General features: G+C 34.8%; 1 pseudogene; it reads right to left on the bottom strand.

The window, feature by feature from the left end:
* Positions 1-5456: 5456 nt before the first annotated feature.
* Positions 5457-7894, bottom strand: LOC113181225 (disks large-associated protein 5 pseudogene; annotated as a pseudogene).
* Between the last annotated feature and the right edge of the window lie 18369 nt (positions 7895-26263).

Here is a 26263-nt window from a genome sequence, read left to right as displayed (position 1 = left end):
ATAATTTACTTAAATGAAACATGATGAAAAAAGATGAAGGATAACAAGAATTAAAGTACAATAATGTTGAAGAAAGACCACAATTGTATTTGCTACACTGTTTGTTATCTTTGGCAGTTTAGGGAAACCATCATATGTAGTACTTCCTAGAAATATAAGAGTTCTTTTTTTTTGGTATTTATTATGTAAGAATACATTCTAGGAAAAAATTAAAAAGAGATGTTGTCAACATGTCCCTTTATGCCCCCTTCCAAATGATAACTATTGCTCTCTTGTATATGCTCCTCAATCACCTTTTCACTAAACATTTATATACATACATGTTTCCTTATAGAAATACATAGTCTTGTGGGTTTTAATTTTGTGTCTTATTATATATATGTTTTGCAACTTTTACCAACATGTCCAGAAGCTCTTGGTTCAGTAAATACCTGCTTTCTCCTTTTCTTCCGTGTCTCTTGGGATATGTTTTTGTTTTGTCATGTTTTTTTCCTTTTAATAGCTTCTTACTTTGCATGAAGCCTTCCCAGAAGGAATGTGGTCAATTAGGTGGATCTCATTGGCATCATAGATAATTTTAACCAGAATTGGGTTATCTCCTAATCTTGTGAATCAGGAAACTGGAAAGTTATCTGCTAACAACTCATTTGAAGTTTATTACTTTGAGCCTGTGGTCCCCTTGCCCCCCAAATAAAATAAAACTTAGGCATCAACTTTAGCAGATTTTTTACACATTTTTATACAGCTCTGAGTAGTTAACTTTTGTAACATTGGACTTCATGCTACCCAAAATTAAAACTTCTTTGTGTGTGCCTTTAATATAAAGTAAGAAGCAAAAGTCCTTTTTAGATCTCTCTTTACCCATCTCCCCACATTGGTTCTTAGAGGTAATTATTGTCAACAGTTTGGTTTAGGTTTGTGTGTCTCATAAAATTTTAGAATTTTTCAGTTTCCCAAGTAACACTTCTACCGTGTGTCTCATCCTCAGTTGATCCACTTACCAACAAACTAGAATCTCACTTAAAAGAATTTCTTTTAGTTGTAGTTGGACACAGTTCCTTCCTTTCTTCCTTCCTTTCTTCCTTCCTTTCTTCCCTCCCTCCCTCCTTCCTTTCCTCCTTCCCTCCTTTTTTCCTTTCTTCCTTTCTTTATTATTATGTGGTGCTGATGATCGAACTCTGTGCCTTGCACATGCTAGGCTAGGCGTGGGCCCTACTGCTGAGCCACAACTCCAGCCCCAAATCACATTTTTTTTTTTTAAGAGCATACCTTTTTAATGAAATGTAAGTCAGTGTCAGCTCTGAAAGTAGGGGTTTACATACGGGAACTAGATAGCTAACTGCTTTCCTTTGTAGTTGGAGTTTAAGATGGAGAACAGAATACTTGACTATACTCCAAGATGTAAGTAGTTCACCCTTGGCTATTTGGTCCACTAAGCACACACATTTGAATTAAGCATTTGATTAAGTGTATAGGTGCCAAACTTTGAGGTGTAGTAATTAGAATGCCATTAGTTGAAATTGACTGAATTTGAGGTAAAACTGGACAGAATGTTTTAAAAGTCTTGCAAATAATACATTTTCAAGCCAAGTTGAAATAGAGAAACATTTTCTAGCTTTGAGGGGGTAATTAAATGACCCTGTATTCCACATTGCTTTTCCAGATTTTGTTGTAGCACTGAGAAATAGACGCCTTTTGCTTATTTAAACAGTTGCCATTTTATTTTATGTTTGGTTTATGTTTTCTTTTAATCTAGAAGAAATACAATATAAAAAGCAATCATATTGGTTTTGCCTTTGACAGTGTTGCCTTGTTACACAGTAACCCTGGACACAATGCATTCCTAGTCATATTAGGTACTTTGAAAGATTACAGCATAGGATAGTTTGTGTATTTCTAGATTCATTTTCTAATTCAAGAATGTGGATTCCTTCTTCTTACCTGAAATTAAAGATATAGGTTAGAAAGATATAGTTTAATGAATATCTGGATTTTCTGGTTTTATTTCCAGTGTCATTTAAGGATATGTTTGATTACAGTATGATGGAGTTAAGCCATCTAGGGCACTTCTTGGCCCTTTTGGAAAAATACAGTAAAATCAGTTTTATAAAATGCATTCCTTGAGCTATGTAGAAGTAATTTCTATTCATCTGCATTTTGCATTTTTTTTAGTACTTAGGATTGAACCCAGGACTTCATCTTAGAAAAGATGAATAACTTTAATAATATAGTGTCAGTTCTTAAAAATGGAAAAAGCCTGTAAAGGCAAGACAAAAATCCTTTGAGGCTGGACACGGTAGCACCTGTAATCCCAGCGGCCCGGAAGGATCACGAGTTCAAAGCCAGCCTCAGCAAAAAGCAAGACCTAAGCAACTCGGATCCTGTCTAAATAAAATACAAAATAGAGCTGGGGAGTGGCTCAGTAGTTGAGTGTCACTGAGTTCAATCCCAAATAACCCTCCCCCCCACCACCAAAAAAAAAAAAAATCCTTTGATAACTATAGGCTTAATCTCCAGGGTGACAAAATTACTTATCTGGTCTAAAATCTGTGTAATATACCTCCCATATTGAATGAATTCCATTTTAATCTTTATACATACGTGGACACAATACCTTAATTTAGTTTTATGTGGTGCTGAGGATTTAGTCCAGTGCATCACATGTGCTAATAAGCAAGTACTCTACCACTGAGCCACAACCCCAGCCCCCCCCCCATTTTGACGTTTTAAAACCTGACCATAATCTTTATCTGAATAGTTAGTTGCATGAGTAACTCCTCCTCATCAAAAGGTTTTAGGCAGCAGTAGTGACCCAAGAAATTTATTGATGAAAACCATGATTTTGAACTTTATTGAAGATGGGGCATTATTCAGGGAGAGATGACAGATTCTGAGTTCTAGTTTCTAGGGTAACAATTTACTAAATGCTAAATCTTTGGACTGTTGCCTTAAGGCTGACATTTTATGGTTCTTATTCTTCAACATTTGGTTTGCTGCTCTGCCAGGACTGAAGCTGCCTCTTCCAATCAAAAATTTAAACAACAATTCTAACAAGATATATAATTATTTATAAAGTAATTACCACATATGAGCAATTCTCATCTGTGAAATGTTTGACAGGATAAACTTTTAAAACTAGGGGTAATTTCTTTAAATGAAGAATTAGATGTAAAACACAGTATAATGTTGATTGAGAGCAACAATCTGGTATATGACTTTATAAAAAAATTCTAAGAATGTGGGTGTATTTAATTAGAGAAATTAAAGTGGGTATGATTTGTGATTGTATTAAAAACCAAGAATCCAAAAGTAGCCACTAAAAAAAAAAAAAAAAAATTGTGAGAGGATCACAGCATTTGTAGTGTAGGCGCTTTAAAAAAAAACAAAACAAAACAAAAAAAACCAAATAAGCAAAAATATCTGCCACCCTAAGCCAAGCACTGCTTTGAAAGAAAACAAAAGGTTGGTGGTGGTGGGGGGGGGAACTTGTATAACTTGTGTTTAGTGAAAATGGAAAAGTTTCGGATGTCCGTAGCCTAGTAATGACTTAAGTCAGCTTAAACTTTAATCATTAGGGAAGGTAAGGATTGGTTCTATGATCTGCAGTAACTTAAGGCTTAACTAGTATCTCTTTCTCTGTCAGCAAGAAATTAGAAGCTTCTAGCTCCCAGTCATTTGTGTGAATAATTCTAAATTTTTCATGTCATATATTTTATCAGTACTGTCCTTGATTTTCCTTACCATTTATACTTTTTTTTTTTTTTGGAGTGCTATGGATTGAACTCAGGGCCTTGCTTATGGTAAGCAAGTGATCTATCACTGAGCTATAACTCTAGCCCTGTCAACACATTTTTTAAAACCTTATTAGGATTATGCTTGTTTTTGGAAACTCTAAAAGTGGATAGTCAGATCTGTTTGTCACTATTTTTGCCAGTATAGTATCCAAAAAAAAAATTCATCTCTGATAGGAAAATTTTTAAGTATATGTGAAGTTTTCAGCTTCTTTAGTTTTTCAAGACAATTTTACTATTTTTTTGTTTTTGTTTTCTAATTTCTTGTCAATTCAAAGTCGCTCATGCCAGTTACCTTATAACTAATTCAACACATTTGATGGGATATGCAAGGCAAAGCATTACTTTAGCAAGTAAACGGAAATGAGTTTTTGTTATAATGTACATACTAAGGAATGCTAAAAGGAACCTCTGCAAATGTCCAATCAATCAGACATTCCAAGAATGAAACAGGAAACAAACAGGAGAAGAGGTAAAGCATAAAATAACATTTGAGTCATATGAATTCAGGTTATCACCTAACAGTGATTAGCTGTGTAGATGGATATTTATCTGTTTATCCAAATAAAGTAACCAAAACCAATTCTAGTTAATTTCATTTGAGTACTGTTGTCAGGGCATCCATGGTGGTGATATGAATTCATTCGTTAGACCTACAAATCTCAATTATCTGCCTTTGATAGAATAATAGTAATTTTAAAATAGGAACATTTGGAAATTTATGCTTCATTGTTGAGATTTGGGAGTAGTATGTACACAGTCAATATAGAGTCCAAGGAATCTAAGGTCAAGGAAGAATTGATTACTGAAGCAATAAAAGGACATCCTTATGTGTCTTGAGAAGAGATGTAGGAATTGCTCTGGGGGTAGCATCTCATGGTCTTGTGGAGAAAATCCACAAATACCCATTTTGGCAGGCAATTTCAAGAGCTGTCTCGCCTGTACTTTCCCTGAATTTTCATCTTGTTTCTAGCTTTTACTTCATCTTTCAAAAATTTAATTTGGAGATTAGAATTTTTACCATATTTTAAATGACCTGGAGAATAAATGAATTATATAATTTTTTGATTTTATGTAGCTTTTTTCCCTCTTGCAGTACTAGGGATTTAACTTTTTTTTTTTTTTTTTTTTTTTTTTTTAATTTGACAAGAGGGTCTCAATAAATTGCCCAGGCTTGTGATTCTTCTGCCTCAGCCTTCTGAGTATCTGGGATTACAGGCCCTTGCCATCGTGCCTGGTGATTTTTTTTTCTTTAAAGATGATATGTAGGTAACTGGTATAGTTTGGTTTGTTCTTTCTACCTAGGTAACTGGTGTAATCTAAGTATAATTAGCTTTAAACCTCTTTTAAACAAGAGAGAAGATAAAACATACCTTTCATTATACATGGTTAATATTACAAAATATCCCCAGTTCCCCTGAGAAATAGTATATCCAAAATACACTTGCATATGTGAGGTACTAGGTTCAATCCTCAGCATCATATAAAAATAAATAAATACAGATAGTGTGTCCATCTTCAACAAAAAATATTTTTTAAATACACTTAGATGACATAAGTTGATTGAATAGAAGTGAACACAAATACATCTTCAAACTTCCAACTGTTTAAGAATATTTCACAGCATTGGTAATATGAAGAAAATGTTTAGATTTATTTTTAAATTTAAAATTCTTCTGATTGTTCTCCACTAAGGGGCCTTAGAGGTGAAAAGGTAATTAGACTACCACCAACAGAGATGTGTCTGGCACGTTCTTGATGTCTCCTCTCTATCTGAATTCTGAAGTTTAGACCAAATCAAGAAGGTGGCATTCAGTAATGACACTTCTATTATCAAGTAGTACTAATTTAGAAGGGTTAGTTTCTTGTGAGGTGTTATTTTGTGATAATATATTTTTTTTCAGGGCTACTCATCAAAACATCTTGTGAGGTAATTGAAGACTCTTGTTCCTTTCTTTCTGCAACATCTGAAATCCCTCCCCTTTTGTTAATTCCATATTCATCATGGTTTATTTCAATTAAACCTTGTAATCTAGGACACTGAGCATCTTCTACTATGCTATTCCTGCTTTCAGAAATATTTGAAAACAAAATTTTCTTATCAACGTGTTCACTTTTGGTGCTCTGCGGATCAGGATTCTCCGGTGACATCATATGTCTTAGAAGGTCCTCATCAGCCTCATTCTCCAGTATGGCTTTGCTGATGGACTTAGGTGTTCCATGTCTTTGAGAAAGACATTCAGAGGAAAGTACTGAGAATGATTTAACAGGACTCTTTAGTTCTGAAAAACCCAGCATGGAAAACTATTTTTTCAACTTCCTTTGATATTATAGGGGCTCTTGCCCCTATATTATAGGAGTGTTCTTCCTGTTTAATTTTCTCTCTTATTGCATTTTTTTTTACGGCAGTGAGGTGGTTTCTAGCTGTAATTCTTCCACCATCATCCTGTTTGTGTTTACTTGCCATGCTTGAGACATTTTTTTTCCCAGAAGACTATATTTGAGGCATTATTGTTTTGCCATCCAGATTCCTCGCGTTTGGTCAGATTGTTGAATTTTCAATTTACATCTTTCTGAAAACTCATGCCCCCAAATCCATCTAGATTTGCACAGGTAGTCTCCATTTCACCTCCTTTATATTCCTAATCATTCATCGGTCCTTCAAACTGTATGGATCTTTCCTTAATAAGGAGTTTTGTTTGACCAACTGCTGTGCAAATAAGATCTTTAGCATCATCTGGAATGTCTGGTTCAAGCTTCCTGTCCCACTCAAGGCAGTGTGAAGTCAGTTTTGGTTTCTGACTAGAATATTTCTGAAATATGGCATATCGTGTTGGCTGAGATATCTGACCTTCATTTAATTCAAATGATGAGACATTTTTTATTGAAAGGCCATTTGAATTTTTAGTAGTAGCTTCATTTTGATTTAAGCTATGTTCTTGACTCAAAACTGTTAGAGAACTCAAAGGACATTGTAATTTATTTGAATCTTGCTGGGCTGTCTTGGTAGAGTAAGTTTTACACTTTTGGGTCTAGATTTCTTTTGCTTTTTGAGTCTTATCACCTTCTGGTTTTAAAGGGTTCCAGGTATAAATGGGTGTCAAGAAAGCATTGGCACTTGTGAGAGTCATGACTGTTACTTGATAGGTCTTGAAACTATCCAGTGAATGAAACATAAAATCATTAGGTGCAAAGGAATTCTTCTCTTTGGTTTTTGCAGGATTTTTTCTTAGGTAAGTTTACCATTTTTGATAAGATTCCATCAGAATTCCTTCCATTTCTTGCACTCCTTTGTGAATCCAAAGTATCTTCTTCATTATCAAGATTATCTCAGGTTTTGTTTCTTTTTTACAGGTCTTCCTTTATTTGGTGCCTTTCTTTCAGGTTCATGTCATTAGTGGCTCTTGGGACTGGCTTTCTTATAGTGTTAGTTCAGACTGTTCTGACAGTCTGCATTGTTGCTTGAAAAACCAATTTGGTCATTCTCACTGATATGGGCACAACAGGCCACACAACTTTTTACTCCTTGTCTAATACTTTCTTTTCTGAAGTCTGTCTTTGACCAGGTCTAATTGCTCAAACATCAATCCCATTCTCAATCTTAGTTTGTTCAATTTGGTCTTTGGCCTTTGATCTTATAATCCATGCAGAAGATGGAAGAGCCCCCCCCCCTTTTGGGCTCATTTTTCATAGCATTTTGATTTGATAAAAGAAAGCAAGATGCATCAGGTCTATAAAGACCCATTTTAAGTATTCCTCATTTAGCTTTATCTCGCTGTTCTTTTAAATTTTTGAAGTTGGTTTTCTTTGTATTTTTGGAGCATTTGTTTTTGTTCTTCACTTAGGACAATTTTCATTGACTGGCTTGATACTGGCCTTTTCTGAAGCAAGCTCTTGTGATGTCTCATCTAATTCAACAGGATGTTCTGTCTACCCTACAAGACTGGAATATTGACATCTTTCAAACCAAAGTGTGTATTTTGTTGGTATTCCTTATGTCTGTTTTCTTTCTGCGACAGTGATTTCCTATGAGTAATTGTAGTTCTAATCATTTCAGGACTTAAATCCTGTCTGTGATGACTGGCAAAACATGTTTAAGACATCCTGAGACACTTTCTAGTGTGAAACTTCAACCACACTAAAAGTACAAGAGTCCTCTGGGTCTGGACAACCCAAGTCTGGAAAGGGTTTAATCTTTTAATGTTTAGTTTATATCCATTTGATTTGAAGCTTGACTGATGATTTCCTTCAATCACAGTATTCCTAATGTGTGTAGTTTTTAAATGAAACCATATATAACTTCAGGAAAACTGTTAGAGACAATGTATGAATATTGCTAATAATGTTTAAGCAAATATGAAAATGAAAACCCTTAGTTAAAAAGAGCTGAGGATATAGCTACTTGTAGAGCAACCCCTGGCTTCAATTCCAAGTAGTGGAAAAAAATATATGTGTGTGTATATATATACATACATACATACATATATTTTTTTTTTTTGGAAGAAAGTCAATTTTGGTATCCTTTGTTGATAGGACTGATGAAAGTACAAATAAGCAAGTGAGGCAGTTGCAGAATTTAACAGATATTTTGTTTCCATTTTAAAAATAGACATTAATTATAAACCAGTCTATGCAGAGCATTTAGCTGGTTCTCTCTAAAGGATACAAAATTATTCGTGTCCTTCAGGAACTTAAAAATCTAGGGGAGAATACTTAACAGATGGGACGGAATGAATGTAGAAGCATTAAAATGGAGAAAGAGGGGCTGGGGTTATGGCTCAGTGGTAGAGTGCATGCCCAGCACGTGTGAAACCCTGGGTTTCATCCTCAGCTCTACATAAAAATGAATAAATACAATAAAGTTATTGTGTCCAACTGCAACTAAAAAAATATTTTTCAAAAATGGAGAAAGAGGTAAAATTACTACTTGATGATAATGCAAAACTTGAGTTCACTGAAAGTCTTAAAACTAATAAAGTCACTGGGTATAAAATTAATCACAGAAATCCAAAGCTTTTATTTACAGAATAGCCAATTAGAAGATAAAATAGAAGAAAAGGATCCATTTAATGTTAGAGCAAAGCAGAGAAAATACCTATGAATAAAGAAGAAATAGGCAAAAGCACAAATATAAAACTTATGTTTTATCTTAAAAGGTCAAACTCCTTGGATAAAAAGGCTTAATGTCATACACATGCTAGTTTTACAAATTTCGTGCAGTCTCAATAAAAATATCAGAATGTTTAAAAAAAACTAGATAGCAGATTTCAAAGTTGCTACAAAAAAGAAGCAAGGATGGGGTGGGGTTTAGCTCAGTGGAAGAGTGCTTGCCTAGTGAGGCACTGGGTTTGATTCTCAGCACCACATACAAATAAATCACAAAGGTCCATCAACAACTAAAAATGAAGAAGAAGGAGAAGAAAGAAGAATCATCAAAGCTAGCCAGCAAAACTAAAAAGCAGACCTACCTTATAAAATATTTAAACAGGCTTTTCAGTCACTGAAACAGTTTGGTACTGGCATATGACTACCCAGATCATTAGATGACAATAAAAAGGTCAAAAATAGATCCAGATATGGGAATTTAGTACAGGATGAAGGTAACATTTCAACTCAGTGGGGAGAGCATGATTTATTTCATTAAAAGGTTGTAAAATACCTGGATAACTAAAAAACAAGTTTGGGTCTATACCTTATACCCAAATAACTTCTAACTTTAAATGTGAATAATGACTGAAATTTTAAAATGCTCCGGAGAAGGCCAAGCTTGGTAACTCATGCCTGTAATTCCAGTGACTGGGAGGCTGAGGCAGGAGGATAGCAAGTTCAAAGCCAGCCTCAGCAAAAAGGAGGCGCTAAGCAACTCAGTGAGGCCCTAATTTTAAATAAAATACAAAATAGTGTTGGAATGTCGCTCAATGATTGAGTGCCCCTGAGTTCAATCCCTAGTACCAAAAATAAAAATACTCTGAAAAAGCCATGAGATAATTTTTAAAAGATTTTAGTGTGACAAAGTCTTTCTGGATTTGATATAAACTCACAGTAAAACTTCACTATACATGTATTAACATTGATAAATTTTATTACTGAAATAAATGCATGCCTTTTTTTTATGTGTGGGTGGTGCTGGGAATCAATCAAATCAGCCTTGTGCATGCTGAGCATACACTCTACTGAGCTGTACCCCTTTCCTGGTAAAAAAGCAAAAAAATACTTATGGCAAAAAGCACCATAAGTATAGTCTAAGGAAGAATGATAAATTTGGAGTAAATATTTGCAAATCTTAATATATATTGTTTAATATATAAATAACATCTATAATCCAATAAGAAGTCCAGAAACTCTAAAGGAAAAAGTCAAACTATAAACAGAATTTTCACAGGAAAGCATAAAATTATTCAAACTAAAAAAAAAGAAAAAGTTCAACTTTACTACTAACAGAAGAAAACTATACTGAGATAGTAGGTTTATAACCTATTTAAAAATTTATGTTAGTTTTATTAAACATTATTATGTTCTGGATATTATTGGTTCAAAAGGGGAAAGCAAGTAATTTTGTTGAGAGAGGTGTGAACTAGAACAATCACTAAGGAATTGTGCAATGAATTCTGGATTTACTTACCCAACCACCAATTTACTTACTCTCCTAGTTGCAGAGATTGAAAAATGAATACGATGTTTCCCAGATTTTTTTTTTTTAGTAGGTAGATTCTAGATGCTAATTAGTTTTCCTCTGTAATATATTTTTTCAAGATTTAAAGGGCAGAAGTAAGGCAGAGGCCATGTTCCTTGAATCGTTCAGGGTGGCAGGAAACATGTTTGTGCCACAGTGATCAAGCATGTGTCCTCCAGCATACTGGATATGGAGAAGCAGTGGTGGGGGCAGCAGCTTCTTAATTTTGATATTTGAATCCCTGGATTGTGGTAGATCTTTCTCCAGCTTCCCACGAGTGAGAGGTTATACTGGTGGCCTCTGATTTCTGGTATGATCCTTAATGACTCCTATCTCCACATTGGTTGTAGCTAGGGGTTATAGTTCCATTAGTGAATAAATTGTTTTACTATAGGATTCACTCTTGAAGGCTTAACCCAGGTTACTAAACCCAACTCCTTCAACTGTCCTAATGCCTTCATAAACATGAATTCCAAAACAAGTGAATTGTTTAAAAATATCTAGAATGTACCTGATGTGGTGGCACACACCTATAATTTCAGTGGCTTGGAAAGCTGAGGCAGGAGGATTATAAGTTCAAAGCCAGCCTCAGCAACTTAGTGAGACCCTGTCTCAAAATTTAAAAATGGACTGGGGATGTGGCTTAGTGGTTAAGTGGCTTGGGTTCAATCTCTGATACCAAAATAAATAAATAAATGAATAAAAAATATCTGGAGTCCTGTTTCTAGCATTGAAAGTTGACTGATCTGGAAGGCAATTTGGCAAAAGCAGATTTGTAAAGGTATTTCCTTTGATCTAACAATTTTACTTCTAGGAATATATCCTGTAAATATCCTCATATATGAAGGAAATGAGTTTGTATGATAATTTTTGATGCAGCATTAACCTCAGTAAGGGAATAGTAAAATAATAATAGCAATAATTTGTATATGTATTTAATAGGATTCTAGGTAGCTCTAAAAAAGAATGAAAATTTTCATGTATTTAAAAATAACATCCAATGATTCAAATGTATGAATTGCCAAGATCATTGTAATGTCATGTGTAGCTAATTAAAAAAAAAAAGTGAGACCCTGTCTCAAAATAAAAAACAAAAATGGCTAGGGATGTGGCCCAGTTATTAAGTATTCCTTATTTCAATCCCTGGTACCGCAAAATAAAATTAAATTAAAAAGATAAGCTATAAGTAAAAAAAATAACAATAGGCATATTAAGTTTAAAATAATCTAGAGGCACAATAATATATATTGATATAAATATAAAATTAATTGAACATACTTGAAGTATACAATTTGACAAGTTTGACCTTTGAAACAACTATCAGTAAAAATCATGAACTCTTATCATCCCAAAAATTTCATCATATTTCTTTGTAATTCTCCCATCTCTGCTTTCCTTTACTATGCATTATTTTGATTTGTCTAGAATTTTATATAATATGGGTGTGCAAACTCAAGGGTAGATCATCTTTTACATGTGCAAGGCCCAGTGTTCAATCCCCAGCACCCCGCAATATTCCATCTTTGTGAGCCTCTCTTCTTTCCTATTTTATAGTTAAATCTCTTGGAAGTTCGTGTTGGGACCTCCATGTTTTTCTGTTCCCTTCATTACTTTTTCCAGTCTTTGACCCTAACCCTACCACTCACTGAATTTAACTTTTACTTAGGTCAATTATAACTTTTATCATAATGTCTCTCTCTTTTTTTTTAAGTATTTTTTAGTTATAGATAGGCACAATACCTTTATTTATTTTATTTAGTGCTGAGGTTTGAAATCAGTGCCTCACACATGCAAGACAAGCGCTCTACCACTGAGCCACAACCCCAGTCCCCATGATGTCTCTCTTGTATTCCCACATTGTACCCCATGACTTCCTGTCCAATCACCTTAAAATTATAACTTCTTCAGCACTTCCTATTCCTTTTAAAATAGCATAGTTTTTTTAGTTATTTATTTTGCTTATGTCTATTTTCCCTGGTTAGAAAATAAAATCAGGGAGGATAGGGATTTTGTCTGCTTGTTCACTGCTGTATTCTAAGTATCTGGAATAATGACCAGTACATTATAGGCACTCATTAAGTAACTGTTCGATGGATGAAGTATGATTATCTATGTTCCTGAGTTCTATATTAGGCCAGAAACTCCTTTGAAGATAAAAACTATTGTTATGTCTTTATTACCCCGTTGGCTCAGTCTGGCCTGTAGGTGAAAATGAGTGTGATAAGTACATGTGAAGTTGCTATGATACCAGTAATTTTTGTAAATGCTTCTAGATGATATTTAAAGACCTTAAACAGTGGTTTTTAAGTTCTATGCAATTCTAGATCTCTATAGAACCTGAAAGTAGAATTTTGCAAGCAATAAATATTTAAAACTGGGGGTTGCTCAGTGGGAGAGTGTTTGCCTAGCACATGCAAAGACGGGGTTTCATCTCCAGCACTGAACCAAAAACCAAAGTGAGCAAACAAACAAAAACTCAGAAACAGCTTTTAGCTGGATGTGATAACATGTATTGTAATCCCAGCTACTTAGGAGTCTGAGATAGGAGGATCATAAATTTGAATCAACCTGGGCAATTTACTGAGACCCTCTCTAAAAATAAAATTTAGAGTGGTGGGAAGGTATGGTAGGGCACTTGCTAGCCTGTGTGAGAACCTAGGTTTGAACTCCAGTACCCGTACCAGAAGGAAAAACAAAAAAACAAAAAAACGATTTAAGTTGCCTTAAAGAAATTGTTCATGCCTTTAAATTGTATTATTTATTGGGATTCCTTCACTAGAGCACTACTGCTAAAATAAGTTTGAAGTGATAGCACAAACCAGAGACAGGGAAGAAAAGAAGTACAAAGATAGGGCAGAAGATATACTCTTAATCTTGAGACATTAGGGGAGTTTCTATGCTGATACTTGTACCCCATTCCCAATAATATTGGTAGGGCTAGGAACTGAGCATAGATATATTTTTTAATTCTTCAAATGATCCTACTATGTAACCAAGGATTGAGAACGACAGGAATAATTAATCCTAGAGGAATGGGGCAAGTTACAGGGAAGACAAAAGCAAATCTGGTGAGAAGCAGAATGTCCCCCAACAATTGCTTAAGGTCAGAGTGGGTCAGAGACAGACACTGTTATTGGGTTTTTGTAGCCATGACTAGTAATTGGGCTCAAACACTTGAGGGGACATAAGAGCAAGACCACATACTTAATGGTTAGTTTATGGGACACTAATAACAACTGAAAAATAAAAAGAACACTTCTTCCTTGAAGCTTTCTAAAAGGTTAATTATCAACCAGTTCTTTCAACCCTTAAATTACTTTCTGAGAGTGAATTAGAAAGAGGGCATGGATTCTATTAGAAGATTGTGGTACCACTGTAGATTAATTCTTCTTATTAAATGGTACCCTGTTGTTCATTTTTCACCACAAAGAAGCTAACTTAATCCTTGTTCTGAGCTTGCATATTGAGCAATTCTGGATAATTGCTTATAGAATGATAACCTTTAGAATAGGCACAATCCAACAGAGAAAAATTCATCCTTGGAATGTAATTTCAAATTCATAAAGTGAAACTTAGTACCATGAAAATAGAGTATATGAGTTTCATGGTGTCATATTACTATTCCTAAGGGAAATTTCCAATATTCTGTGATTCAGTATAGACTCAGGATAAACATGTGAATTCTAGCTTTTCCGGAGACATGCTAACAAACTTTGACCTGTTTGAAGATAAGAATGGTTTATCAAAGGTTATTTAATTTCAGTCACAAGTATCTTGTTTGTTAGTATTCTCTTTATGAAGAATACATTCCAATTATAAAACTCTCCATGTAAAGAAGGACATGTTATAATCCTATTCTTTTTTAAAAAAAGGAATATTTTGGTTTTTTGTTGTTGTTGTTGTTGTAGTTGGACACAATACCTCTACCCTATTTATTCATTTCTATGTGGTGATGAGGATACAACACAGCGCCTCTCACATGCTAGGCAAATTCTCTACCTCTGAGTCACAACTCCAGCTCCTAATCCAGTTCTTTGTAAAGAGAAGAGCTCTTTTCACCAGACATATTGGAAGTATTTTTTTCCTTCAAATTAATTTACTGATGAAATGGTTTATTTCAAGAATTACATTTTTAAAAAAACATTTTTTTAATTGTAGGTGGACACAATAACTTTATTTATTTTTAAATTTGTTTTTGTAGTTGTAGACAGACAGAATGCCTTTATTTATTTTATTTGTTTATTTTTATGCTTTGCTGAGGATCGAACTTAGTGCCTTACATGTGTTAGGCAAGCCCTCTACCACTGAGCTACAACTCCATACCTCCAAGAATTACTTTTTAAATTCTTTTTTTTTTAATACTTACTTTTTAGTTATAGTTGGACACAATACCTTTATTCTATTTATTTTTATATGGAGCTGAGGAATCAAACCCAGGACCTCTCACATGCTAGGCAAGTGCTCTACCACTGAGCCACAACCCCTGCCCCCTTTTTAAATTCTAAAACAAAAGAATTAAATAAAAGTGGACTTTGACAGAAATGGATGCTGCCTTGTTTCTTCTGCAAGTGCGTAGACTTTTCATTTTGTAGTGATTTGTGTTCCCTGATATGCTTTATCTCATGCTTGACTGATTGCAAGTGTGCAGGGGGGTTAAATGTGTTTGCTATTGGCAATTTAGCATTAATTGTAATACGCTGTAATCCAAATTGCAATCTGTCATTTCTAGTCAAATTGTGAAGCACTGTAATTGTATTTTAGAGTTCCACTGCCATTGATTATAGCTACCTCATTTGTGTTTTAATATACCATGACGAATTTGTGAATGGAAATACAATCTTGTAACAAGCCAAGAAACAAGTATTGTTTTTCTATTATTACAGCAAGAAAATTATTTCTTAACAAATGAAAAGAGGAGATGGTAAGACAGTAAAGAGGATTCATTTAAGGATGAAAAAAGACTTCAATTTTCCAGCGGTGCATAAAAATAAATGAATCATAGATATTTAGAGGACATGTTTTTTTTAAATTTTTTTATCAATTGTTGATGGATTTTTATTTTATTTGTTTATTTATATGCAGTGCTGAGAATCGAACCTGGGGCCTCACACATGCTAGGCAAGCGTTCTACCACTGAGCCACAACCCTACCCCTAGAGAACATTTTTAAATGAGACATTATAAAATATTTTCTAAATTAACCTTATTTTTGAAATCTATCCATACGCATACAAATTGCTCTAATTCAGTCACTTGAATTGCCATATAGTAGTACCCTGGAGCTTATTCTGAAGAAAGTCCATTCTTTTCATGGTGGTCATTCAGATTATTTGTAAGTTTTTACTGTTATAAATCATACTGCAGGGCTGGGGTTGTGGCTCAGAGGTAGAGCGCTCGCCTAGCATGCGTGAGGCACTGAGTTTGATCCTCAGCACCACATAAAGTAAAATGAAGACATTGTGTCCACCTATAACTAAAAAAAATAATAATAATTTAAAAAAATAAATCATGCTGCAGTAAACATTCCTCTACAAGTCTCTTCATAGATGTAAAATATTTAAGAGGAAACAGAAGTGAGATTTCTAGGTTGTATGTACGTACATCTTCTATTTGGTATTGCCAGTTGGTTCCTCAAAATTATTATTCAAATTTATACTCCCATTAGAAGTATAATTTATTTTCTATATCTGTGTATAATTTATTTTTCTAATCTATATCAGATTTAATTTTTTTTGCCTATTTGATGAATGAGAAATGGTCTTACCATTTTGGGTTTAATTTTAATTTTACTTTGCCTGGTTAATGAGTTTGAACATATTTTCATGCATTTATTGGTCATTTGAGACTCCTGTTCTGTTAATTCTAATTTTTCTGTTAAAAATATTTGTCTTTTTAATTTTGAGAGTCCTTTATAAGTTCTGGATACTATTTTTTTTATTGTTTGTGTATTTGATTTATACATTCATTCACTCAAATAATTTGTTGTGCTTCTATTATTTGCCAGTCACTGATTTTGGTCCTGTAGACACAGCAATTTACACAAAATAAACAGACCAAAAAAATCCCTGCCTGTTTATACATTCTTCAGTCTAATTGAAGAAAAAGAGCCTACACAAATAGAAATACAATGTGAGAAATAAATTATATGAAAGAAAAACAGGTTAAAGGCAGTTGTGAGTGGTAAATAGGAAAGTTCCCTCTGAATCGGAAACATTTGTGCAGAGGCCTGAATGTAGTGAGAGAATTAGCTTTACTGAGGCCGAAGGCTCCTGGATGGAAGGAATAGCAAGTTTCAGGACAACAGTTAGGACCATGTTTGACATATTTGAAGAACAGCAAGGTCAGTGTGGCTCTCAACTAGTGATAGGAGGTGAATTTGGAGAGAAAGTTTGCATAAGGCCATGGTAAGGATTTGGGAATTTTAAGTGCAATGGGAAGTCCTTGGAAATTTTTGGCAGAGTGATGAGGATCACTCAGACCGTCAGTGGAAAATACATAGTGAGGCAAGCCTAGAAACAAAGCAAGAGAAGTATAAGAAGTGCTTTGGATTAGGATAGTGGCAACTGAAGTCATGAGATGTGATTCAGAATATATTTTATAGCAGAGAAAAGATTTTCTGATCAGAGAAGAGGGTGAGAGTGAAAACAGAAATCTCAATCAACTATAAGGTTTTGGATCTAAATAGTTGAATGAATATTGTCCCTGCATATATTCATTATTTCATTGATTCAAAGACACACATGTGTTCTTTGAAATTAGGAGGCAGTTTACAAATGATGGCGACTTATAATCACTGTTAGTCAGAGAGCAATGTAGTTTCATTGACTTCATAAATTCGGTCATAGTTGCTATGCTGTCATCATTTCAACTGAATGATGTACATTGTCAGTATTGTATATGTTGACTTTAATTGCCATTAAATGACTTTTTAAAAGTAGACTATGATTCATCATTGGAACTAAATTTATTTGGTATCTAGATAGGGTCAAACAAATCAACAAAGCAATAATTGGTTTTATTGAAGTAAATGTTTACTTTGGAGGACTGAGCATAATTCTTTATTTTTTCAGCAACAAATGGCCAAGGACTTTACTGGGATCTAAGTGATAGAGACAACCACAAGTCAATGAAGTTATGTTCTTTCTTCTTTAAAAAAAATCTATGTGCACAACAATTGCCTATCACAATCCAGTTCATATAACTGAGGGTTGAAGAAATTGGTACATTGTCTAGAATGGATGCAGGAAATGTCTAAGTGACAAGAGTTGGTGGAACTGATTTATATGTCATGCAGAATTATTAAGGCATTGAGTTTTAATTAAATCGGTAGCATTTTTCCTTTTCTGGAGTTTTAAGTAAAATAATAGTGAGACTTAGCAATGGATAACTTCCTAGATTTGATAAGATATAGTCCAATTAAGAAGTTTTCAAAGTATATAGATAGTAGGTAAAGTCATAACTCAATGAGATTCCCTAAAGAATTAAAGCAGTTCAAGAAGAGGTCTAGAAATTGAGAGCTGGGAAACCCTAGCATTTGGAGACTGGCCTCACCTCAAGCCCAAAGCTATGGAGGCAGCCAACCCTGGGCTGAAACCTCTAAAACCATGAGCCAAAACAAATATTTCCTCCTTAGAGTTTCTTCTGGTATTTGTCATAGCAATAAAAAGCTAACTCAGAAGGAAAAGCAGAAGAGTATGGTATTCTGGGAAGCCACGTGAAGGTAGCATTTACAGGAGAAAGGATTATTCAGCTGAACCAATGGCACTGATAAATTGAATACCAGGAGGACTGAGATTGAGAACTGACATTTGATTTGATAATATGGAAGTTACTAATGAATTAAACAGGAGTGATATAAAGGCTCTGGGTTGATAGAGAGCAAGGCAAATTCAAGACTTACTGAGAAACCAGATCTTCTGGACTTCTAACTTTTGGATTTTATTAGTCAAAATCTCTCAAGTTTGGAAAGGTCTCAAGAGATCATAACCCCTGTTATTTTGTTTGGTCTCTGTATTAGTCTGGGATTTTTATTTGTCTGAATCCAATCACTTCTGTGATTTTTCCCCCCTCTGGGTTCACTACTGCTCATGTTTGCTTACAATAACTATTCAGTAAAGCTCTTTACAGATATGACACTCACACTACTAATTTAGTCAATCTGAAAAACATGACCTGCTTGAATTGTTTGAACATGTAGGACACATTCAAGGATGGTATTAATAAATAATAGGAAACAATATGTAAATGCAAACACTGTATCTAAAGTTTCCTGTTCTTGACATTAGAATATATAGATAGAAGAGGAGCTTGTTGTTCTGAGAAAAGCTGAAGATGATCACTCAGAAGTCACGTTGGGTCTTTCCCTTTTCTTAAAATAGTCAAAACGGAGGTAAATATGTTTGCACATTTTGGGGTTTCATAATCATGTGTCAACTTAGTGATGTCTCACTGAGTCATTTTCATGAAGGCAGCTTTATCAAGCTGCACCATAGTGCTGATATACCTAGAATCCAGGGAAATTGTTACCAGGCCTAGACAAAATGAAAGGCTATAATTCTCAAAATGTTATATGATGAATTATATATATAAAAAGTATATCAGGCCAGGTGTGGCAGCACATGCCTGTGATTCCAGTGATTCAAGAGGCTGAGGCAGGAGCATCACAAGTTCAAGAATTACCTCAGCAACTTAGCAAGACCCTATCTTGCGGCATCTTGCACAGCCATTCATCAGAAACCAGCGAAGGGAGTTGGGGGATTGAGAAAAGACAAATAGATACACATAGAGAAAGAGAAAGCTAGAGCTAGGTGAGACATTACCTTCTGATGGAGGAATAATGACCCAGAGCTAGTACAGCACATTTATTATATAGGTCTCATCAAAAGGTTATTTGTGGAAGTTTCAGTAAAGCAGGCAACTTGAAGGACACAGGACTGGCAAGACATTAGGGTCATCTTGTTATGCTTAGAATTCTCTATCCTTAGGTGCTGGTGCCTGAGCTCAAGGTCCAGACTGATACTTTGCACCTTTGTTCAGAGCCTCCTCAGGCGAGGCGTCACCACAGCAACTGGGCCATCTTGATGTGCACCTTTCCACAGGAAGTTCCCAACACAGTGCAGACATGAGGCAGTCAGAGGACCATGATTCAAATCACAGCTCTTCAATCTATCTAAAAAATAGAAGCAGGAATGAGGATGTAGCTCAGTTGTAAAGTGCCCCTGGGTTTATTCCCCAGTATCAAATAAATAAATATAAAGGGTATTTGACAAAAGTTACTACCCCCTAATTCCAAGTACTTCATATTGCTTATTCATCATCATGACTGGAATTGTGAAAATTTTCATATTGTACTTTATTTAACTACAACAAGTCCTTTGAAAAATGTCAATATGACCACATAAACAAAAAAAGAAAGATGATTGATGATTAGAAGATTATGTGTTTTACCCATTAGTATCATTTATTCAAAACATATCACAAAAAAGAACATTTGTAGAAATAGCTTTTTCTGTAATAATAGATTAACAAGTAAAATAATAATATAACAATAGCAACAACAATTAGGCATTGTAGATCCATTTTAAGAAGACAACTTAGAAAGCATCCTCTTTTATCAAACTCATGATCAACAAAAATAAATGAATGGAAATATATTCAGCTGATTGAAAGCCCAAGTGAAAGAAGTATTTATAATTCTATGATCAACACTTACTAAACACTCTGTGGGCACAGTGCTAGGCCTTATGGTAGTAAAACTTTTTCTGCTATTGAATATTTTATAAATTCAGTGAAATTAAAAGATTCTAGGTATGTATTTCATTTGACAAGTAATAATAAGACTCAAATGAAGCTTGATAGAAGTGACTTTTTTAACTTAATTAACAAGATATTTTCCTGCTCTCCTTGTGATACTGAAATCGCAACCTAACAAGATTTCTTATCTCCAATAACTGGAAAAAAAGATTACTGCATCAATCTTTAAGAATAGAACTAAAGATGAATAGAGTTTCTATAGGTACTATGCCTCCCTATAGCTGAAGGAGTGAACTCTATTAGGACATGTAAGTAAGTGAAAAAATCCAAGTTTCATAGTTAACAAGTTCTGCTATACATTATATTTTCTCATTTTAAAAAATAGAAGCATAAATCAAAATTTTAAAAAATGTTAGTGAAATGAGGAAAAGGACAGGAGCAAAAGCTATAATTTTTTGAATATATCCTGATTTGTCAGTATTAATTTGAAACCAAATAAATGGTCTACTCTGTTGTAAAACAAAAATAAAGATGAGAGAATATAATAACCAAATTGAAAGCAAAATAAAGCAAGAGAAGACTTAAACATGATTAGCTGGGGATTATAGGTATCCCACCGTGCCTTGCCCCCTCACTTTTTCTGAAACAGGATTTCACTGTGTTGCCCAGGCTCAAGCGGGAGATCCTCTTGCCTCAGCCTCCCAAGTAGCTGGGAAAACAGGTGTGTGCCACCATGCATGGCTTCAAGCCTTTCTTATACCCCAAAAGATCTAAATAGTCAGTGAGGAAAAGTTATTTATTGAAGAGCTCCAGTTATTATGTGATGAAAGAACAGCAATGAAAAGAGCATCAATTTGAAACCACTAATGAAAGAATACCTTTAGGCAGTCATCATCAATGGCTGTTAGAACTATTAGGTGGAACCTGACAGAGAATATTACAATGGATGAATAGGCCAACAACAACTGAACACGTCAATCTATCAATTTCACAAAGAGACAAGTAGACAGATGTGTCTGCTGGTAGAAATACAGACAAAATTACCTGTGGCATATTCTTCCCCCAAATTAAAACCTAAGTATGAACAAGCTTCTCTACATATCATCCAGTTACACAGAATTCAGGAGATCAATAACAAACACACCGTAAGCATGAAAGCAGGAAGATCCAGAGGATGCAAAACTCTACTGGATCCATATTTTGGTTCCTACAACAAATAACTTACAAGAAAAAAAATGGCGGGTGTTGGGAGAATTCTATAGATTAAAAGAGGTTTATGAGACAAATCAAATAAATGCAAAATATGGACCAAATGATGAGAAATTTGAGAAATTCTAAAATCAGCGGGTTATTTGATAATGTTAAAGATTCATTATTAATGTTTAGGTTTGATTAAAATGTTGTAGTTATTTTCATATAACAGCTGTTTGGAGTTGCTCAAAGAACAACCACCAAAAAACACCTAATAATTAAGTGAGTCATAGAAGAAATGCCATAACATTCAGGGGTCTAACTAAAGTGGTGGTTCTAAATTAAGGCTGTGCAGGGTGCAGCAGACAGGACGTGCAAATTTCACAATGATGTGAAGTTCACAACTAAGAGTCAAAGCCACAAATAACACAAGATGCCAGCTACACTAGCTCATTATATTCATAGCAGAGAGTTACTTTTACAGTTTAACTAGTACTAGGAAGAACCTCAGAACTTGGAATGGAATAACATGAATTTTGTAAATGTAACAAATGTCCATCTCAAATTTTCCTCCTTTCCATATTGTAAGTTATACAGTCTCAAGATCCCTGTTATTGATCTGTAACATGTCTGGCACCATCCTTCCACTCTCATGATTGAGTGACAATTCTGGTTTCCAAAATGATATTGTTTTTTGGATTCCTTCTTTGCTTCTCATATTTGTTTCCACACAGCAATTTTAAATGATTTTGCTGGGTCAACTCAAGCTACTGTTATTCATCCAATCATCCAGGAAATGTTTACGGAGTGTCGTTTAAAAACACATGCTGATTTTAACACTGGGGATTCAGTGATTAAGAACACGGTTTCTGCCCTTTGAAAGAAAATGTGGAAATTTTGATTCTAATATGGAAAGAGAAATTACTGAATGAACACATTAGCAAATAAAGTAATCTCAGAGTCCTCAATAAGTACTAGGGAGTATCTTATGGAAGTCGGATAGGAGAGTTGTTCTTTAAGATAGACTGGTGATGAAAGACTTCTAAGAGGATATGAGCATTTAAGTTGAAGCTTTTTTAAAAAAATAATTAATACATATATTATATATATATTAATTATTTTTTTTAGGTATAGGTGGACACAATATCTCTATATTTTTATGTGGGGCTGAGAATCGAACCCAGTGCCTCATGCATGCAAGGTAAGCGCTCTCCCTCTGAGCTACAATCCCAGCCCCAAGCTGAAGCTTTAATAAGGAAAGTGAGACAGTTATGAGATGAGCCAGAAAAAGAAAACTCAAAGTAATAGGAACTTCAAGGTGAAAACAAGCGACTGAAAGAATGTCAGTGCTGTGGAGTATCTTAAGCAAAGCGGGGAGAAGTAAGACGTAAGAAGAATCTCAATCAAACAGAGCAAGGGAAGAAACTTAATTTATTCTAAGTACAATACAAAGTCACTGGGAGATTTAAAGTAGTAGAAGATTGCAGGAAGCCATCCGTGAATTACATGAAGGTCTTCTCTCCGTATGGTAGCTAGGGAGATTTAGGTTTGGCATTGAGAACTATCCATGGTTCTCCCTGGGCAATCGACTGCCCAGTGCTTGTGACCTTTATCTCCACTGTGCTAGGAAGATCCCTCAGAGTGGCTACAGAGATGGACATAACCCGTTGCTCCTTTTTGCCAGAGTCTAGAAGCTCCATCTGTCTGATCGGCTTGCCCGTCCTGCCCCAGATTTTGAAACTACTTTCTGTGTCCTGTGATTTTTTTTTCCCTCATTCTATTTTTTTCTAGCTTGTATTTCTCAGCCAGCCCATTCCACAGAGAAAGAGAACCCCATTTCCATGGCCTGAGGAGGACATGGGCGAGAGAAGAGCATAATCTTGTTTACATTTTTGGAAGATGAACTTTGCAGTTGTGTGAAGAATGGATTGAGTGGAAGCAAGAATACATTCTGGTGACAGGAGGCTAGGAATTGTTCAGGCCAATAAATAAATAAATGCAGTGAATGGCTTCAAATAGGATGGTAGCAGTAAAGATGAAGACATGTGGATAGACTCAAGATATATTTATTTGAAGATGGAAGTGACATGAACTGATGACTGATTTGATTGACAGATTCTCTGTTTCCTAAGTAATACCTAGGCTTTAAATTGATGTACAGCAAAATACTGTAGATGAAATTTTATGATGAAATCCTTCATAGTTCTTTATATTTGTGATTATAGAATGGCTTATTATAAAGCTTATTTCATTAAAAAAGGAATCTTGTTTTAATGAAACTGTTGATTTACCCTAACAACACATGGCAGCAAAAGCTACAAGGAAGTTCAAAGATGTTGAAATTCCTTCCAATGAAGGCAAGAAGAATAATGGAGAAATAAAGGGAAGAGCCCATCCAGGTCATCTGCCCTTCTTTTCTCACCATCCTGCACTTAACATTCACTGAAGACATTCTACAAACTGTAGTCATTCTCAAAGCTGTTGACAAAGCCTGTACTGTTGTTCCGAGAAACTCAGAACATATTCCTTAGAAGAGAAAGTTTTCTTAGTCTTGTGAGGAAAAAACATAAAAAAAAACACGAAAAAGCAAAACAAAAACATAAAAAAATAAAAAAGCAAAACTACTCCTTAAGTTTGTTCATACCCCAACTTACCTTCCTTTATATTGTCTTAACTTTCAGAGATCACAGAGTAGGTGTTCTAATTACCTGAAAGAGTAAGGAGGACTAGAAAATTGATAGAAGGAAAATGATTGAACATATTTCTTAGCAGCCTTTCATGTCAGATAAAACTAATAGGGCACCTTTACACCAGCAAGATGGTTAAGGAGCTGGGTGTGGTGGTGCACGCCTGTAATCCTAGTGGCTTGGTTGGCTGAGGCAGGAGGATGGAGAGTTCAAAGCCAGCCTCAGCAATTTGGGGAGACCCTGTCTGTAAATAAAATCTAAAAAGGGCTGGGGATGTAGCTCAAGGTCCAGTGCCCCTAGGTTCAATCCCTGGTACCAAACACACATACACACACAAAGACTGTTACCACAGTCTGTACCACAGATGCTGGTGAACTGCTGTAGTGTGGCTAAGGTTTACATTGCTGTCACCTCCTGGTCATCTGACAGATATTAATCTCATTTGCTATAATCACTTCTTTTCTATAAAACTGTCATTGCAGTTCAAATGCCACTCTATGAAATGAGATTTTCTATGAATTTTATGAGAAAACGTTAGTGATTTTCTAAGCGCTTCAAGTGGCAAAACTTAAGAGCACTTGTCAAGTGAATAACCATCACATATTTCTGATCATCAAGTGTCATTAAAATTTGGACAACACGAAAGATGACGGTGAAAAGAAATTGAACAGTGTGGTCCAATCTTCTCCTTTTATATAGTAAAAACAAAGACCTAGAGTAATCAAACTCTCTGGTCAAAGTTTCTTAGGTTTATTTAAAACCTTTCTTGGAATGAAACATAAATTCTGTGAATTGGTGTAAGAACTAGAAAGACTCACCACCTTTTCTGTGAATAGCCATGCTTCTGGGAAATTCTGTGAATAGCCATACTTCTGGGTAGTGGCAGAACTGGAGCTAGGATTCAGGTCTTTCAGTTCCAAGATTAAGTGTCTTTGTACAACATCAAAGAAGGCACCTCTGATTGTTGCAACTCCCAGGCCTTGAAGGTAAAGAACTACATAGACTTTTTTTTAAAAAAAATCTTCTGTGTACTTTCCTGCTGATTACACTAATACATGAGGAGAGAAATTCCATACCAAGAATGGTATGGCTAAAGCATACATAATTGTAGTTATTTGATAATTTTCCTGTTGTATTACATTAGGACTCCTTGGTTCCAAATGAAAACAAAATAATCTAAAACTCACTTAAGTAAACAAATAAAAAAGATAATTTATATGTTTATATAATTGAGACTCTACCTGGTCTCCCTCACTACCTCTCAGTTCTCGTCATCATTTTTAACTTTGGTCTTGGACTCAGTAGCAAAGTAGCAACTTGCCGTTCCATTAGAATGTTTCAACAGATTCAGCAGAAAAGGTGGTGAGTCTTTCTAGTTCTTACACCAAGTAAGATATCTTGTTCCTCTATTCAGAATCTTCTAATAGTTCCTCATTGGCCTCAAAAAAAAAAAAAAAAAGCCAAAATTTTTATAGTGACCTCAAAATCTTTGATATTTTTTTCTCCAATATTCTCTGTCTCCTGCCATTCTCCCCCTTACTTCTTTTACTCAACCACACTTTATTTCTTGCTATCACTTGAACATACCAGATATACTTCCACTTTAGGTCCTTTTCACTGACTACTCTCAGTGTCATACACTCTCTCTCCTTCTCTCTCTTTATTTATTTATTTTTTTGTTTCATCCAAGATAACTTTTTCTTCTTCTTTTTTAACTCAGGAAATAAAGAATTTCAGAAAGCATGCATAGGAGATTAGAAAATAAAATAATGTTGTCATTCACAAGGAAAAGGTGCATCTAATGTCTTGGGAAAGCTTTTAAATCCCTCCCACCGATTTTTTGCAGTATAATCAACAAATACAAGTTATGTATATTTGGGCTAGTGGTGTAGCTCAGTAGTAGAGTGTTTCCCTAGCATACACAAGGCCCTAGGTTCGATCTCCAGCACTGCAAAATAGAGAAAAATTATATTTATTCAACATATATAAAATGTGATTTGACACACGTATGTGTTGTGAAGTGATTACCACAATCAAGTAAATTAACACATCCATCACCTCACGATTACTGTGTGTGTGTGTGTGTGCGCGCGCACGTGTGAGCGTGCATGAGAGAAAGAGAGAGCTGAGAATGCGTCAGATCTACTAAAAAATTTCAAGTATACAATA

This window comes from Urocitellus parryii, chromosome 5, assembly GCF_045843805.1.
Source record: "Urocitellus parryii isolate mUroPar1 chromosome 5, mUroPar1.hap1, whole genome shotgun sequence".
In the NCBI taxonomy this organism is placed as follows: Eukaryota; Metazoa; Chordata; class Mammalia; order Rodentia; family Sciuridae; genus Urocitellus; species Urocitellus parryii.
The sequence above is the reverse complement of the archived record's forward strand: the minus strand, read 5'-3'. Positions and strand labels throughout refer to the sequence as shown.